A 16941-nucleotide genomic window follows, 5' to 3' on the forward strand; every position below is an offset into this window, starting at 1 on the left:
CGTCAAGGCTGTATATTGTCACCCTGTTTATTTAACTTACATGCAGAGTACATCATGAGAAATGCTGGGCTGGAAGAAGCACAAGCTGGAATCAAGATTGCCGGGAGAAATATCAATAACCTCAGATATGCAGATGACACCACCCTTATGGCAGAAAGTGAAGAGGAACTAAAAAGCCTCTTGATGAAGGTGAAAGTGGAGAGTGAAAAAGTTGGCTTAAAGCTCAACATTCAGAAAACAAAGATCATGGCATCCGGTCCCGTCACTTCATGGGAAATAGATGGGGAAACAGTGTCAGACTTTGTTTTTCTGGGCTCCAAAATCACTGCAGATGAAATTAAAGATGCAGCCATGAAATTAAAAGATGGTTACTCCTTGGAAGGAAAGTTATGACCAACCTAGATAGCATATTCAAAAGCAGAGACATTACTTTGCCAACAAAGGTCCGTCTAGTCAAGACTATGGTTTTTCCTGTGGTCATGTATGGATGTGAGAGTTGGACTGTGAAGAAGGCTGAGCGCCGAAGAATTGATGCTTTTGAACTGTGGTGTTGGAGAAGACTCTTGAGAGTCCCTTGGACTGCAAGGAGATCCAACCAGTCCATTCTAAAGGAGATCAGCCCTGGGATTTCTTTGGAAGGAATGATGCTGAAGCTGAAACTCCAGTACTTTGGCCACCTCATGCGAAGAGTTGACTCATTGGAAAAGACTCTGATGCTGGGAGGGATTGGGGGCAAGAGGAGCAGGGGACGACAGAGGATGAGATGGCTGGATGGCATCACTGACTCAATGGACGTGAGTCTGAGTGAACTCCGGGAGTTGGTGATGGACAGGGAGGCCTGGTGTGCTGAGATTCATGGGGTCGCAAAGAGTTGGACACGACTGAGGGACTGATGTGATCTGATGCTGCCCAGATTTGTGGTTAGGCCTATTCATACTGCCTGACTTTTGGTCTTTAGACCATGTTCATCCCTTTTGAGATCTCACGCAGGCACAGCCTCTCCCCCCCAAGTACCATGTCTGTCACAGCTGAGTGTGGCCACTTTATTTGTTTTTTTCTTCTCTTTTTTGGCCACACCGCATGGCAGTTCCCCTACCAGGGATCGAACCTGTGCCCCCTGCCGTGGAAGCATGGTCTTTTAACCACTGGACCACCAGGGAAGTCCCAGGGTATGGCCACTTTAAATAACACACCTCTTTAAATAAGGGGCAGGTGATGGAGTCTCTTTAAGCAGCCTCACTGCAGGAAAGGGAATCAAGCAAACCAGCATATTGTGCAACTTCATTTATTTATTAATTCAGAAATCCTCATATGCATCTTTTATGTACAGACTACTCAGTGCTAAGTGGGTTGAAGTAAGAAAGCTGAAGCACAACAGTGGCGCTGATTGTCTTTAGAACATTGTAAATATACAATCTTGGAAATTCTACTGTAGCACCAAATACGAGAAGCCTAGTAATGATAATAACTTCGACAGGGCCTTTTACTTAAATGAACCTACTTCAAGTTCATCTCATTATTCATGCACTCATTCACATGTTCCTTAAACAATTACTCAGTATCTATGTCATGCCACCGAGTACACAGAAACACCCAAGAGGCAAAGACCACAGGCAAAGACACCTCAGGCCACAGGTGGCTGACATTCTAAGTGATCCTGGAGTGTCCAAATGGCCCATGAGACACACACTTAGGGCCACCAGCCACATAGGGGCACCAGAAGAAATTATTTTAAAGGAGGGCAAATGAGAGAGATTAAAAAGGAAGCTATGAGAGAGAATAAAAAAGAAGCTGCAGTGACTTTGGTATACAAATAAGTTTTGTTGTTTCTGAAAACATTATTTTATATTATAATTTAGAATGAGGTTAATTTATTTTTAAGTACTTAGGAAACCCTAAGCCCTTCCGTGCCAAGAGCCTCTAGAGACCTTAATCCAGCCAAACAGTAAGTACAGGTTGCAATCCTAAATGTCAACAAGGGTTAGGCAGCCAACTCACATTAGCAAAGACTCCAGAACTATTAAGAAGGCAGGACTGGAAGGACTCAGTGAGAGATTTACTGCAGGTGGGGCAGGGGGCGGGAAGGAAGGAGGTGTGAGAGAGAGAGGAGAATGGCACCCATAGTTCTGACTTGGGCAATGGTAGGGTCATTCACTGAGAGAAGAGGATGCAGGCAAAGGTGTGCATCAGAGGTGATCCACAGTGAACTGTGTTTCGATGCTCTAATTTTGAGGCCCACAGGATTCTAGGCTGGAGGCAGGTCTCAGCCCCCACTGGCTGCAGTGGTAGAGAGGAGGGGCCTGCTGGGGAGGAGGTGCAATAGGTGACCTCCTGGGCCCACAGAGGGCAGACAGATGAAGCCTGTGGAGGGGCCAGGGAGGGAGCAGGATGCCCAGGAAGGGGTCCTCCCAGGGAAGTGGGGGCAGGAGAGTGTGAGGGGCCATGGCCAACCGCAGAGGCAGGCCAAACGGGGACTGAGGGGAGTCGGCAGCAAAGAGGCTCCTGGGGACCTTTGTGACTGGGACGGTGTGGACAGGCAACTCTCGAGAATTTTGCTTATGAAGGGAAGGGGAGAGAAAAGCTGCTGGAGAGTAGAAGGGATTTTGCTTATGAAGGGAAGGGGAGAGAAAAGCTGCTGGGGGCAGGGGGAGGTGTCCTTTCTCCCTTCCTCCTTCCTTCTTCCCACATAAGAGAGGTGTGTGTGTGTGTGTGTGTGTGAGTCACTCAGTCATGTCTGACTCTTTGCAACTCCATGGACTGTAGCCCATCAGGCTCCTTTGTCCATGGAATTCTCCAAGCAAGAATACTGGGTGGGTTGCCATTCCGTTCTCCAGAGGATCTTCCCTACCCAGGTATTAAACTTGGCTTTCCTGCATTGCGGGCAGATTCTTCATCATCTGAGCCACCAGGGAAGCCCTAAGAGAGACATAAGAAAACCACAGTGAGGGAGAGCTGTGTCTGGGACATACACCGTGGGATACATATGGATGCTCTGGGCTGACCTGAGGTCACGGAGGGAGCACCGTGAGCCACAGTCCCAAAGACCACGGACAAGTGTGTCATTATATTAATAACCCCTTTACAGAGAGGAGACCCAGGCAGCCAGAGTTAAGGTCATACAAGTACTAAGATGCCTCGACCCGAAAGCAGATCTCCCAGTTCCTGGTCCTCCTGCTCGTTCTTCCAGACCAGTAGTTCCCAGTGGGGCCGCCCCTGGAAATGCGGGGGATGTGGGGGCCCTGTGGGGAGCGCTGCAGGTACTTATTAGTGGGGACCTGGAATGCCGGACGCCCTGCAGTTCCCACAACAACCCACGAAAGAACCCTCCCACATAACTTAGAACATGTCACTGGGCATTCACAGAGGGGAAATGCCCATTCATAGTTATCAGCATCTAGAACCAAACTCCTTTCTGAAATAAACACAGGAGATTTTTGCACAGTTTTAACATATACTGAATTGACCAGGAATACCACTGGAGTGCAAACCAAGGGGATACTGTACTTTATGTTTGGAACTTTACTAAGAGAGGTTCACCGACTGGAAAAACCACATCAACTTCAGGGGCGCCTCTCCTGGTATCTGAGTCACCCACACGACACACTTGTATCTTGTGGGTATTTGTGGCTGAGAATGTAACATTCTCAGTGATTCTATGCACAGGTTCAAGCACCTGGCTCCTTCCTTCTGGTTTCTGTGTCGTTGTGCCCAAGCAATCCATATTGGAATATGTAGTATTGTATTATAATTAATTTTCCCTTTAGTTTTCTTTCAGTTTAGGCATATTGATTTTTAAATTTATGTATACAGGTATGTCATATTATCTATAAATTTTAATTGGGATAATCGGGAGGCATTACAAATAATTGTTCTAATAAAAAGGGACACCATCCTAGATTGTGCAGTGCAAGGGAAATTGCAGTGCTGAGGGAACTGGAGGTGAGTAGAATCAGGGTGGCTTCATGTGATCAACCCCAGACAGGAAGTTCAATGGTCTCTTACAGATACTGACATGAAGTTCCTGAATGATGGGTACACGGTGTGATCAAACCTTGGGGCCCTGAAGACAACTATACAATTGGGGGCCTTTGGGAAATTTCATCTCCACAAATAATTTAAATTATACTATACTGCAGCATTTTCCAGCACGTAATAATAGGTAGAAGATCGCATGTCATCTGCAGGGCCCAGGGAAATGACAAACAGTTGAATGTCTGGAGGCAGAGGTGTGTTTAGATGAAGTCAAAGAACGAGGTGCCAGGCTTGGTCTGGTGAATATCTTCCTAATGGATGAGAAGATGAGTAAACAGTAGGTAAGAGGATGCTTAAGGATATTTATGGAAATGCTATATCACGAGGAATCGTGAACAGAAATAGGGATAGAGAAATGATCTCGGAGCACCTCCAATGGGTTAGAAAAACAGGCCAGAAATACTTACAGCTCAGAATATAAGAGGGGCTGGTTACTTAATGGTAGGGGAAAGGTGACCTCAACTCCCATAGGCATGCCCATCACTTCCAAATAGGTACGAAGCGTTCAAAAAAAGTGTCTTTCTGTGTATACCTATGGCTGATTCATGTTGATGTATGGCAGAAACCAACACAATATTGTAAAGCAATCATCCTTCAATTAAAAATAAATAAAATTCTTTACAAGTGTCCTTCAATCAAGAGATAGCTAACTGATTCATGTATCCTCCCCATCTGAGGTCACCTGGGGATGGGAAAAAAGGAAAGTCACAGCCTGCTGGCTTGGATACTAATGGAGGGCCTGGAAACAGGGCTTTCTGAACTTTCCACAAACCCTCACAACTCTATTATCTCTCCTCTCGATTCCCTCATCCAAAAATGAAGAAAACACAATAAAACACTTTAGATTCCATCACCGTACATTTTCCTACTGTTCTGCTGTTCTTCCAGGAGCATTTGTGTAATATATATATTTTAATTTTAAAATGTCAGGTTGAAGCAGCTATAGGGATTAACAAGAAGAGTGATTCTCCCTTCTCAGAAGGTGGTAGAGGAACTTGGCTGACCTGGGCTCTGAAGAAACATCCAGGTGTAGGACTTGCATCCAGGAACCAGTTTATAAGTCTCTCTGCAGAGCTGACTTGGTCAAGGGCCAACAGCCTCTCCCCCACTCCCACACCCACCCCCAGGATTAGAGTGAAATGCAAGCACCCAGCAGGCACTCCCACCTGGAGGACACACCAGTTCATTGAGATGAACCAGGAAGCCTTCTTGGTTTCCTGGGTTGAGGCAAGACTGATGATGTACCTAAGGTGCAGAACTGAAGGAGGTGCCAAAAAGAATCTTAGCAATCAAGATAAAGGGTATTGTATGTAATACAATATTTTAAAAAACCAAATTGGTAACCCAAGGCGTGGGCTATTATACTGGAACCAGGACCGAGATTAGGACAATGTCAAGAAAGCAAGGTCGTGTGAGGGTCTGTGACGCTGGCATTGTCCTGCATCCAAAGGACCTCTCCACCTGTTACTGCCAATAGCACCTCTGGAGAAATACTGCCCAGAACCACAATCTCTGCTCCCAAACCCCTGACATTCAGAATTGTTTAGATTTTTTTTTTAAGGTAATGTACAGCGCATCCAGTAGATTACATAACCCCCCACAGCTGGGTCTGGGGGCAGCATCCCAAACACACGAACATCTCTACAGCCAAATCTATGAATATGCTAGCTCTGCGGATAAAAGAGACTGCCACTGGCCTCATGTTCGTCCAGGTCAGGCTTTGCCATCACATGAGTTTAAAAAATCTTTTTGGTTTTAGAATGTTTTGGATTTTGAAACTGCCGATAAAGGAGTGTGGGCCTGAATAGCATTACATTAGGTCTCTTAAAGAAAAAACATGGCAGATTGGACCCAAAACTTCTGTTACCAACTTGTACAAAAAAGAGAACTCCAAAGGTCCTCATCAGTGACCACCCCGAGGAAGGTGATTTCTAGAAGTTAGTCAATCCCAAAGCAGACTTACAGCCTTCCCTACCTACCAACCAACCAACACTTAAATACCATCTGCATGTAAAAGCTTGGGCAGAGTCCTGGGCTATACTGAGAAATCCAAGACACAGGTCCAGCCCTTGAGAGCTGAACAGTTAGATGAGGCTGAAAGGCAACTATAAACCACTGTATTTTGGAAATCAAAAGGAGCAAATCCGCACCCATACTTTAGGAATGATGAAACCAAAGTTCAGAGTGGGTGAAGGCCTTTCACGTATTAGCAACAGGAAGTGAGTGTCAGGGACAGTTCAGACTGGGGTGTGCTAACTGCCCTTCCCTACGCTCTGCATAAAGGCACATAATAACTGCCATTTTAGTGAGGAAATGGCAAGAGTTGTCAAAGATCCTAGCAGAAGTGGCTTTGGTCAAATACACCTTTGCAGCAAAGATGGGTTCCCTTAAAAGGACTGTAATGTAGGGAGGGAGCGAAGAGGTGAGGGGCCTCCTGGCAGGGAAATAATGAGGTATGGGGCGGGTGCCATGTGGCAGGTGAGCGGGCATGTGGATTAGGCTTTGGTGAAAGGCATAGACGGAGTTGCTGGGAAAACAGGTGGAGGCGATGAGTGGAGAGCTCAAATGCCAGGGTGAGGACTCTGCAATTAGGTCCTAAGGCAGGTCCTAACTCAATCATTTGAGTTCTGCCTTCATGACTATGGCTTTCTACTACCCTTGTAGGAAGAGGCAGATCAGATCAGATCAGATCAGTCGCTCAGTCGTGTCCGACTCTTTGTGACCCCATGAATCGCAGCACGCCAGGCCTCTCTGTCCATCACCAACTCCCGGAGTTCACTCAGACTCACGTCCGTCGAGTCAGTGATGCCATCCAGCCATCTCATCCTCTGTCGTCCCCTTCTCCTCCTGCCCCCAATCCCTCCCAGCATCAGAGTCTTTTCCAATAAGTCAACTCTTCGCATGAGGTGGCCAAAGTACTGGAGTTTCAGCTTTAGCATCATTCCTTCCAAGGAATCCCAGGGCTGATCTCCTTTAGAATGGACTGGTTGGATCTCCTTGCAGTCCAAGGGACTCTCAAGAGTCTTCTCCAAAGAGGCAGATAGAGCGTTTTAAAAGAGACCACTCTGGGACTTCCCCGGTGGTCCAGTGGTTAAGAATCCGCCTGCCAATGCAGGGGATACGGGTTCGGTCCCTGATCCAGTAAGATCTCAGACGCCTTGGGGCAACTAAGCCTGTGTGCCACGACTACTGAGCCTGGCCTGGGAGCCACGACTACTGAAGCCTGTGTGCCCTAGAGCCTGTGCTCTGCAACAAGAGAAGCCACTGCAATGAGAAGCCTGTGCACACAACTAGAGGGCAGCCCCTGCTCTCTGCAACTAGAGAAAGCCCACGGACAGCAACAGAGACACAGCACAGCCAGGGAAACAAAAGAGCCCACTCTGGGGTCACAGTCTTTCCATCTGAATCTGGGCTCTGATGCCAACTGTGACCTTAGAGAAGCTCTCTTTGCCTCTGCTTACTCATTTGTAAATTAAAAAATAATACAAGTACCTCCCTTGTAAGAGTTACATGAAAGAGTGTTTTTGGTTATTCAGTTGCTCAGTCGTGTCTGACTCTTTGTGACCCCATGGACTGCAGCATGCCAGGCTTCTCTGTCCTTCACCATGTTCCAGAACTTGCTCAAACACATGTCCACTCCCAAAACAGCACCTGGCATTCATTATAAGTATTCAATAAATGTTAGCTGTTGCTAACGTCTTGATTTAAGTTAAATTTGTAGTTACGTATGTATTGTAGCCTTATCCTAAGCAATAATATTCACGAAATCCTGGGTTTCTTTTGACGTTATAATTCTGATGACACACAAAACGAGAGGTTCAGTCAAAAGTCTTGCAAATCTTAACTAAAGCACTGAATACAGCAGGTCTGATGCTCCCCAGCTGGTGCGAGGGCCTCCAGCAGAACCATTCAGGAAATCTGATATCTGAGCCTGCAACTGAGAGGGCGAGGTGGACTGGCATCTGACTGTACCTGAGACACACAAGGTGTGAGACATGAGCTGCCCATCTGCTGTGGGTGGAGCTGAGGGGCCAGCTGAGCTGGGGGCGTGGGGGTGGGCCCGTGTCCTCAGGTTCGCTGCAGGAGAGGACAGTGTGATTGCTTCCAGGCTAATGTGGGCCACATGCAAGAGAGGCTGGCTCCAGATCAGAGCAGGTCTTATCCAAGAGGACCATTTGGACAGATGGAAAGACCTTAGCCAAAAGAGGCTAGAGGTGAATTGCTGAATTTTCAGGGGCTGAGGAAAGAACAGTGATCTAGAATAGAGGATAATTTGCTCTTTTCAAGACAATTGGAAGTAAACAGTCCCCACTTATGGAGGAAGAGTCTCTGAGAAACCCATGACCGTGGCCACAAGAAGAGACTCAGCATTAGGTACCTGCCAAGCCCAGGAAGCTGGGAGCTGGCCGACAACAGTGCTGGCCAAGCAAGCCCTTTCCTGTCCCTCTCAGCCCAGGGGGAAAGGACTGGATGTATTCAGTACTGAATTGAGACAGTTTGTGACTTAAAATGACCACAGGACCTTCTACTGCCTAAGATTGACCCGGATCATTCGTTATGAGGCCTGACGGAGTTTTCCTCCTGGGGCAGGGAAACAACCAATCCCACTGAATCAACATAAAGGGACAGCGGGAGACAAAATCAAGTCGTATTATGAGTGAATCCCAATGAGTCATGTTTCTTTACACTCATTAGAAACATAGCTATTAAAACAAAATGTTTGTCCCTGGACCAACTTAAATAATTTCTCAATATCCCCAGTGGTATGGTAACCACCATTCAAAATCACTGCAATAAGGCAATAAGGAACTCAGGAAGAAAGCAAGGTAGGCAGGGACAGAAAAGATTGGTTTGGTAGATTCAATGGCAACTCATTTGCTCCCCAACCTTGAATATGATGAAATTAAAAGATGTACCAATGGAGAGCAGAATCCTTGGATGAGTGGCTTGTTCAAAAGGAAATCGAGGCAGCCTGATTCCTTCAACAGAAAAGCTGTGACTCTCTGGATCCCTAGGCTGAGCTTACCATATGATCTTGTTCTTTTAGGAGGAGCTAGGGCTGCAGCATTGGAAAAGGCCCTGATGCAGGGAAAGATTGAGGGCAGGGGAAGAAGGGGGCAACAAAAGATGCAATGGTTGGATGGCATCACCGACTCAATGGACATGAGTTTGAGCAAATTCCAGGAGATGGTGAAGGACAGCGAAGACTGGCATGCTGCAGTCCATGGGGTTGCAAAGAGTTGGACACGACTGAGCGACTGAACAACAACAACAGCAAGGGCTGCAGCGGGGGATACATTCTCATTGACTCTGAGTCACTGGGAAAGCATCGGCCAGTCCCTAGGTCCTGGAGCTTTGGGAGGATACTGGGCTGAACCAGAACCTGTATCTGCCAAATCCAAGCACTGACTGTAAGACATACACCAGTGCACGACCTCTCTGCTGCCTTCACTTGGGGACAGTAGGAGGATGGGGGGTGAAGATTAAGTTTTAAGACAAGATAGGGGTGTACTTCATCATCAGGCGATGATAACAATAAGGGTGAACAGAAGCCACCTCTTGGCTCCCCATTTTAACAAGGAGAAGTGACCCAACCCAGGCCTCCTTCACAAGACTTAGCCCCCTAACTTGCAATGTGGCTTCTTTCTCCTTCAACCTTACCTCTATTCTCTCAGCTGTGACTTCCTCCTGCTCCAGACCAGCTTAGTTATGGCCTGAGAAAGAACCAAATTATCCAGATTGTAACATGTCTGTGTGCATTTAGTTCCCCAGTCGGATCTGACTCTTTGAGACCCCATGGACTGTAGCCTGCCAGGTTCCTCTGTCCATGGGATTTCCCAGGCAAGAATACATTCCCTTCTCCAGGCGATCTTCCCGACCCAGGGATCGAACCCACGTCTCTTGCGTTGGCAGGCAGATTCTTTACTGCTGAGCTACTAGGGAAGCCCCAGAAATCTACTAGATGACCCAAGCATTATTGCCGGGGGGAGATGTTAGAGAATATCTCTCCCGACACTCCTATTTTACAGATAAGGAGTCATTGAGTTGAGACAAGAACTGAAGTCCCATGACCTCAGCACAAGGCTCCATTATACACTGTCATGTCAACTCTCAAAAGGGGGTCAGCCCCCCTGCTGCAGGCCACCACCCAACCTCCATTCCTCTTCCACAAACATCTCAACAATGGTAGAAAAGCCCCAGAGTTAACTTTCCTGGAACAAACAAGAAAAAAAAAAAAAAGATGAGAACCATCTCAGTGAACTAGCTGGTCATCTTTGAATGGAGTAATCAGCGGCCACAAACACTTTCTCAGAAGGACAGGAGGATCCAATGCTTGCTGTACCCTAGAGAGTATACCTGAGATCCAGAGTCATAATCAGGGTCTCCACAGCTGGACTATAATGATGGGCAGGGGAAGGCCCAGAAACTAGGTTGGAAGATGAGGCCTGGAGTCCAGAATCTGCAAAGGACTTCCCTGGGGCTACAGTGGATGGGAATCCACCTGCCAATGCAGGGGACACGGGTTCAATCCCTGGTCCGGGAACTAAGATTCCGCAGGCCGCGGGCAACTGAGTTTGTGCACCACAACTACTCACCCCACGTGCCTCGAGCCTGTGCTCCACAAGAGGAGCCACTGCAATGAGAAGCCGTGCACGGCAACGAAGAGTAGACCCCACTCACTGCAACCGGAGAAAGCCAACACACAGCAACAAAGACCCAGCACCACCAAAAAGTTAGGATTAAAAAAGAATCTGCAAAGATACTACGATGACTAGAAGAGGTAGGGTGATAGAAGGAAAATGCTGCCCAAATAGCCGGTTAAGCAAGAGAAAAATTTGGCTTGTAAATGAAATGGGGTTTATGAGATACATTCTCACGCTAAGCAGAAAGTCTGTCCTCTTATAGTAACTCCCAGGCCATCTGGTCTGCTTCCCCAGTGCAGGGTACTGACCTCTCTCTTCCCGAACATTCGAACACTTGTCAGGATATTGTTTTTCAAAGGAGAATCTCAATTTCCATCTCCTTTTAGCTAGCTGTGTTTAACCCACCCCAGCTTTCCTACTTACACTTTAACTGCACTCCCTGCACTTGACTCTCTCCCCGACGTCTGTTCCACCATGCGATCCAAGGCTACAGAACACAGTGGAATCAGACAGATCTCAGCCCAAATCGCAGTTCGGACTCTTGCTAACTGTGTGGCATGTGCAGAGATTTTATCCTTTATCAAGTGCTCAGCCCAATGCCTGGCACCGACTGAGTATTCAATAAACAGTGGCTGTCGTCGTTATTATCGCTAGGTTCACAGAAGCCAGCTGGAGCTCCACGGGTGGAATGAAATCTCAGAGGGCTGAAGTGGGCTGTCCAAAGTCACACAGTGAGTCAGGGAGGGATCCCAGATTTCCTAATCCCAGAAGCCTTTGCCAGTCGTCAGCTCCTACACAAACAGCATTATCGCCCAACGACCTCGAAATCTGGGTATCTGATTATATCCAGGTACTACAGCTGATGATTAAATAGGTACTCACCATGTACTAGAAACTTGGCAGACTATATGAAAGCTCTAAGGCATCTACAGATTAGCACAGGAAGGCCATCTCCTTGTTTGTGACAGCCAAAAACACAATCGCAATACAAAAGTCCGGAGCCACTGTTGCGTTGCCCAGTGGTGATAATATTTCTCATCCATATTTGTTTTCAGAAGGTAGATGAAAGGAAGACCAATGCCCTGGCTGCCCCAATCCTGGCTTTTAGAAAGACTTTTTCAATTGAGAAAGAGAAAGGGAGAAGTCCTCAGGACTCAAAACTAAATGGGTCTGACCAAGGACGGCTATGAAAAACAAGATGGGGGCTGGAAGTGGGCTAAAAATAGGTCCCCACCATTGATTCAAGGAATTGCGGTTATTTTCTTCAAGGTGGGCTTCTTGTTGTACCAGGACCTGTCTCTCCACTGACTGTGCAAACGACAAGACCGGGGAGCCCCAGGAAGCACACTTCATCTTAAAGTATGAATCACCCTCTCAGAACTCCAGAAAAGAATCCTCTCTTTGTGGCCCCTCACTCTCCTTCTTGGCTGGCATCCCTCGCTCCTCGGGGCTAGTGTCAAGGCCTTAGGATAAGATAACCCAGGGCAAGTGACCTTTCTGATGGAGGCAGATCATTCCAGAAACTCACGAGACAGGAGTGCCTCTTAAAAACTGAAAGGAAACAATGAATGAATGAACCAGCTAGAAGGCCTTCATTATTCAAGTCCCACTGCAAAAGCAGTCCCGGTGCATCCTGAATGCAGGGCTTCTGAAGTGCAAAGCAGTGGCAGAAAGAGGCCTCTGCAATTATGCTCCCTGATCTAGTAGATCTCCCAATGGTAAGTTAGGATTTGACAATGCCATGTCTGATTTTTTTAAACTGCCATACATCTAGAGGGTGGAGCAGCAGAAAGGAGCAATCTGAGGATCCAAGTCCTGCCACGTAGACCGTCTGCCCTAATTCCAAGGATGCTGTCCCGTCTACAATAGCAGCCACATGGAGAGCCAAGAGCCCTGAAAGGATATCAAACTCCCCACTAGGGATTAAGCAGAGTAAAAGACAATGGGGACCTGAATGTTCAGAAACAGGAACTGGCAATGACTTTGGTTACTCTTCAAGCTGCCAGACTTGATTGTGACCGACCCAAAAGGCAGAAACACCAACATCAGTAGAGGGTGGAAAGTAACCTTTCAGAACCATCCTCTGAGGAAACAGGGAGCCAATATCACTCATTCTGTGGCTTTGACCTCACCAAATACCTAAAGGAACTGATGGATGTTAAAATGAACATTGGAGATAGCCTTAGGGTCTGGGGGTGGGAATCCACAGCTGCAGGATGGTGTGAGCAAAGGGAAGGGAGCAGGCTCTCCCTTTTGTCTGCGAATGGCATAGATTCCCTATCCAGCCTCAGTTCTGTCTATGGATGTCAGTTGCAAGGGTGAAAACCCCTTCCATTCTCTTGAAGCACAGCAGCATGGCACATCCCACAGCACAAAGTCTAAGACAAATGTATATCTGAAATCAAACATGTGGGTACCTAAATTTTATCAGTGCATGTCTATCTCATAACAAAAAAGTATAACCAGTGGATCTCCGGTACTAGATTCTAAACACTCTTAAATCCCAGGCAAGAAAAACTTCCCCAACACAGGCATTCACACATACCATGGCCAGCATGCTAACTCACAGTGTGACTCAGTTTCCCTCCACAGGAGCCACAGTCAAGAGTGCCACCTCCTAGCCCTTCCCCAGAAATCAGCTTGAACTTTACTTTTCAAATAGAAAGCCTCTATGATTTCTGAGAGGTGGTGGTGGAAGAAACAGAAGCCCTGGCCAGTCAGGCTGAGTTCCTTCCTGCTCGGAGCATCAGAGTCCCTCTGACATTCCCAGGTGTTGCCACAAAGGGAGTTGAGAGTTTGCCAAGTCAGAAGTTATCCACACCTTAAAAGGAAAGTTCCTTGAATAATTATAAAACAGAAAAACAAAAAAACCGAAACCACCTTGCCTGTAAACTGGGAATGGGGGAGGAGGGCGAAGGAAAGTAGAGAGACAAAAATTTGTAAACAGTCAGACAGGGCCAGGGTTAGATTTCCCTTCCCTCAAGGACAGCCAGATCTGATACGGCTACTGCTAAGGCCAAGCAGCTTCACTTTACTGCCCTTATCCAGGTCTCAATTTGTAACATCAGTGTTCCCAAACATCATCAGAGACCCTTCTGAGAGCATGGAGGGGGATTGTCACTGACATCCAGGCTGGACAACATCTACCAGAAAAAAATCCTACTAGGAAGGAGCTCAAAAGGCTTCCGGAGAGCAGAGGCAGACAGAATAGCACTTGCTGCCCGCAAGTACCTTTCTGATGAAAAAAACTACACTTTTGAAACCAACACTGAGCTTTCCCTATCACAGATGCTGTAATGTAGCCCTTTCCTGCAAAAGGACACCTTTCCCTTTAGAAACAATATGTGAATCTGATACAAGTGAAATAAACACAGTATAAGTATCCCTAGCTCATTAAACATCTTTCATTCAAGACTTCAAGGCACTTAAGTCATTTTATAAATGTAAAAATTCATGCTTCATCACTTTAAAAGGGGGAGTCGGAGGTAGTATCATTTCCCCATCTTACGTTCAGTACATTTGAGAAACAGTCCATGGAAAAGCCCCTCTCTCCCCACTGTAAGTGGGGAGGTCAAACCTCTATATCATTATCCTCAGTTCGGAAAAGCTTGGGATAAACCCAAAGGAGAACTGAGCCATAGCTAAGAGGGGAGAGGGCCCTAAAAGTGGGGTTGGTGGTGCTCTCCAGTCTCGCACCTGCATGTGACTTCAGCCACAGGTTCCAGGGCCATATAGAGCTATAGCTCAGGGGACTTCATTTTTCCTGATATCCTTTACTGCATCCTCCCTCCTGTACCTTTAAGTGGCCAAAGTTAACACTAAATCAGCTTGTTATTTCCCTCCAAGGACCAGATAAATAAGTTGACCCAGCATCGACTGTTTCCCCAGTTACTCAACTCTGTCCCCAAATATAAAGCCTTGGGGAGGAGGGCCAAGCCTTATCTCAGCCCACCCCTTCATGTGTCCGACCAGGCCCACCTCTGGCCCAACCACTTACAGCATTAGTAGTTCATTTACAGGAGCAGACAGAAGAGTCACCCGGCCAGCCTGCCCCCACCCCCGGCAACACCACCCCCAATCCCACCCAGCGCATTCTGTCTCCACAAGCAAGCAGATGTAGCTTTGCCTTGCAACCAGTGGATAACCCGATTCTCAAAGGGCTGTCCTTTCTAAGAAGGCAATGGGCAATCCTGCCACAGGATGGAGCCAGGGGTCACATGCAAGGGGCTCAGAGCTGGAGGCACCTTCTTCTTGGAGACACAAGGTCGGGGACTGGGGACCTGGAAACTGGCTCATTTGCTTTCTATAGCAAAAGAGAAAAAGACACTCTATCCACCCCCCCCCCCCAATCCCCAGAGGGTGTTCAGCCCTCCCCTTGACCCCTCTCCCTGCTTACAGCAAAGAGAAAACCCCAAGCCTCCCGACTCAAGTCCCAAGGCCAGAATAACGGCTCATTTGTTATTGGGTGCTGAGAAGGCAGGAGACTTGTGAGCAGAGCCCCCAAGGTTACACTGGCGCAGCTCCCCAGGGTCCTGTTCTTTTCCTTCTGGGAGGGCTCCCAGTGGCATCAGAACAACCTGTCACCCTAAGCAGGTTGTACCCGAGGCAACAAAACAAACATACCCCCGAGGAAACTGAAGAGAAAGAGGGAGACATAGTCCAGGGAAGGAAGGAAGGGGGTCAGTTTCGACTGGATATAGAAAGAGGGAAAGGAAGACACCTGGGAAAGAGGCCAACGTCTCCCTCCCCTTGCGGTAATGGTCCCCATCCCAGCCCCGCCTCTCCCACAGAAGACCGGAGATCAGGGTGGGCAGATGGAAAGCCAGCAACCCGGGGGCTGGGCTGGGCTGGGCCCCAGGGCCGGCCCGGGGGAGGGGAGGACTAGGTGTGCAGTCCACCATCGCCTAGTTTTCCCATGCACCCTGGAGACAGGGTTCATCTAGGCACAGCTTCCTCCCCTTCAGAAAAGTCCTCAAACTCAGGAGGGCCCGTGGTTCCCACTCCCAAGCCTCTCTAGCTTCCACCCAGACTGACGCCCCCTCCGCCCTCCCAGGGCTTCGGGGATGCTCTCCGCGCGGAGGAAGAGGGGGTGTCAACCTTGTGCTGCCGGAGATCCCCGGCTGGCCCCTCTCCTCGCATCTCCCAGATGCCCCCTTTGTTTCTGGCGGTGAAAGTTGCCAAGGTGCACCCCTTCCCAACACGCCCCCCTGTGCGCCCATCCCCCGCAGGGAATCCAAGCCCGGGCGCACCATCTAATCTGCGGCTCTCTCTCTAGCCTGGGCACCGCAACGAAATCGAAAGCAAAGAGCAGGCGGGATCCGGCAGCGCCTCCAGCCTGGTCCCCCGGTCGCAGGGTCTTCCCCATCACCGCACCATCGCCCGCGCCCCCCGCAACTCGGCGCTGCCCGCCCCGCGTGGCCACTTCTCCCGGCGGCAGAAAGGCCTCTCTGCGGGCATCGAGGGCACCTACCGGTGCGGGGCCGGGATCGCGAGCCGGGGCAGGGCAGGGCCGGACGCCTGCCGGGCGCAGGTGCGGCCAGGAGCGCCGTCTCCCGGGCTCGCTCCCGCTCCTCCTCCCGCGCCGGGACTCGGGGCGCTCTCCTGCGCCGCCTGCTCCCCGCCCCCACGCCCGGCGTTCGGGCTCCCCCCGCGCCGATTTGCCGCTGCCCGTGCCTCCCCCACGCCGCCGGCCCTCCGGCGCCGCGCCTAGTCCCGCATCGTGTGTCGGCGCCCGCCGCGGCGCGGGGGTCGGAGGGCTGCGGCCGCCGCTGCCCGGGCCGAGCGGAGCCCCCGGCGGCGGCGGCGGCGGCGGCGGCACTCACCCATAGTATGGATGCGGTGCAAACTGCACATGCTCGCGTCTGACAGGCGCTCTGCCTCCGGCCCCGCTTAACTCCTTGCTCGCCCGCTCACCCGCTCGCCCTCCGGGTTCGCGGCCCGGCCGACTCCCTCGCCCCTCCCCCGCCTCCGGGAGTCGGCTGCGCCCCGGGCGTCTGGAAATGCTCCCCCCGGTCCCGAGCGCGGTGCAGGGGGCTGCAGTGCAGAGCTCCTCTGCCTGCCGGGCCCCTGCCACCCCGCCTGCGTGTACGGTGTCTGAAGGAGCCCCGAGGAGAGCACCAGCCGGGACCCCTCACCTCCCTGCTTGTAGGAGTTGTGGGGGCACAACGTCCACTGTGGGTGTCCTGTGGGTCCCCGTTCCCCGAGGGCCACGGGCCACACGGCACTGCAGACCCACCAGATGTCAGCGCTGTGTTTTGTGCAGTCC

At 49.6% G+C, this 16941-nt stretch overlaps 1 protein-coding gene across 7 annotated transcripts in view; it reads right to left on the reverse strand.

Annotated features, from left to right (window-relative positions):
* The window catches only part of TMEM229B (transmembrane protein 229B), a 42270-nt gene extending 25684 nt beyond the window's left edge, over positions 1-16586 (reverse strand). For 4 of the 7 annotated variants that reach the window (XM_005212007.5, XM_024997691.2, XM_024997690.2 and 1 more), the window contains exon 1: positions 16147-16235. The gene's annotated coding sequence lies outside the window, so the exon portion shown is untranslated. Of the gene's footprint in view, positions 1-9693; positions 9717-15925; positions 16032-16146; positions 16236-16498 lie in introns of those variants that run through there. The other 3 variants (XM_005212008.5, XM_024997686.2, XM_024997685.2) reach the window with 3 other exon arrangements.
* Positions 16587-16941: the final 355 nt, after the last annotated feature.

The sequence above is a fragment of the Bos taurus genome, chromosome 10 (assembly GCF_002263795.3).
Source record: "Bos taurus isolate L1 Dominette 01449 registration number 42190680 breed Hereford chromosome 10, ARS-UCD2.0, whole genome shotgun sequence".
NCBI lineage: Eukaryota > Metazoa > Chordata > Mammalia > Artiodactyla > Bovidae > Bos > Bos taurus.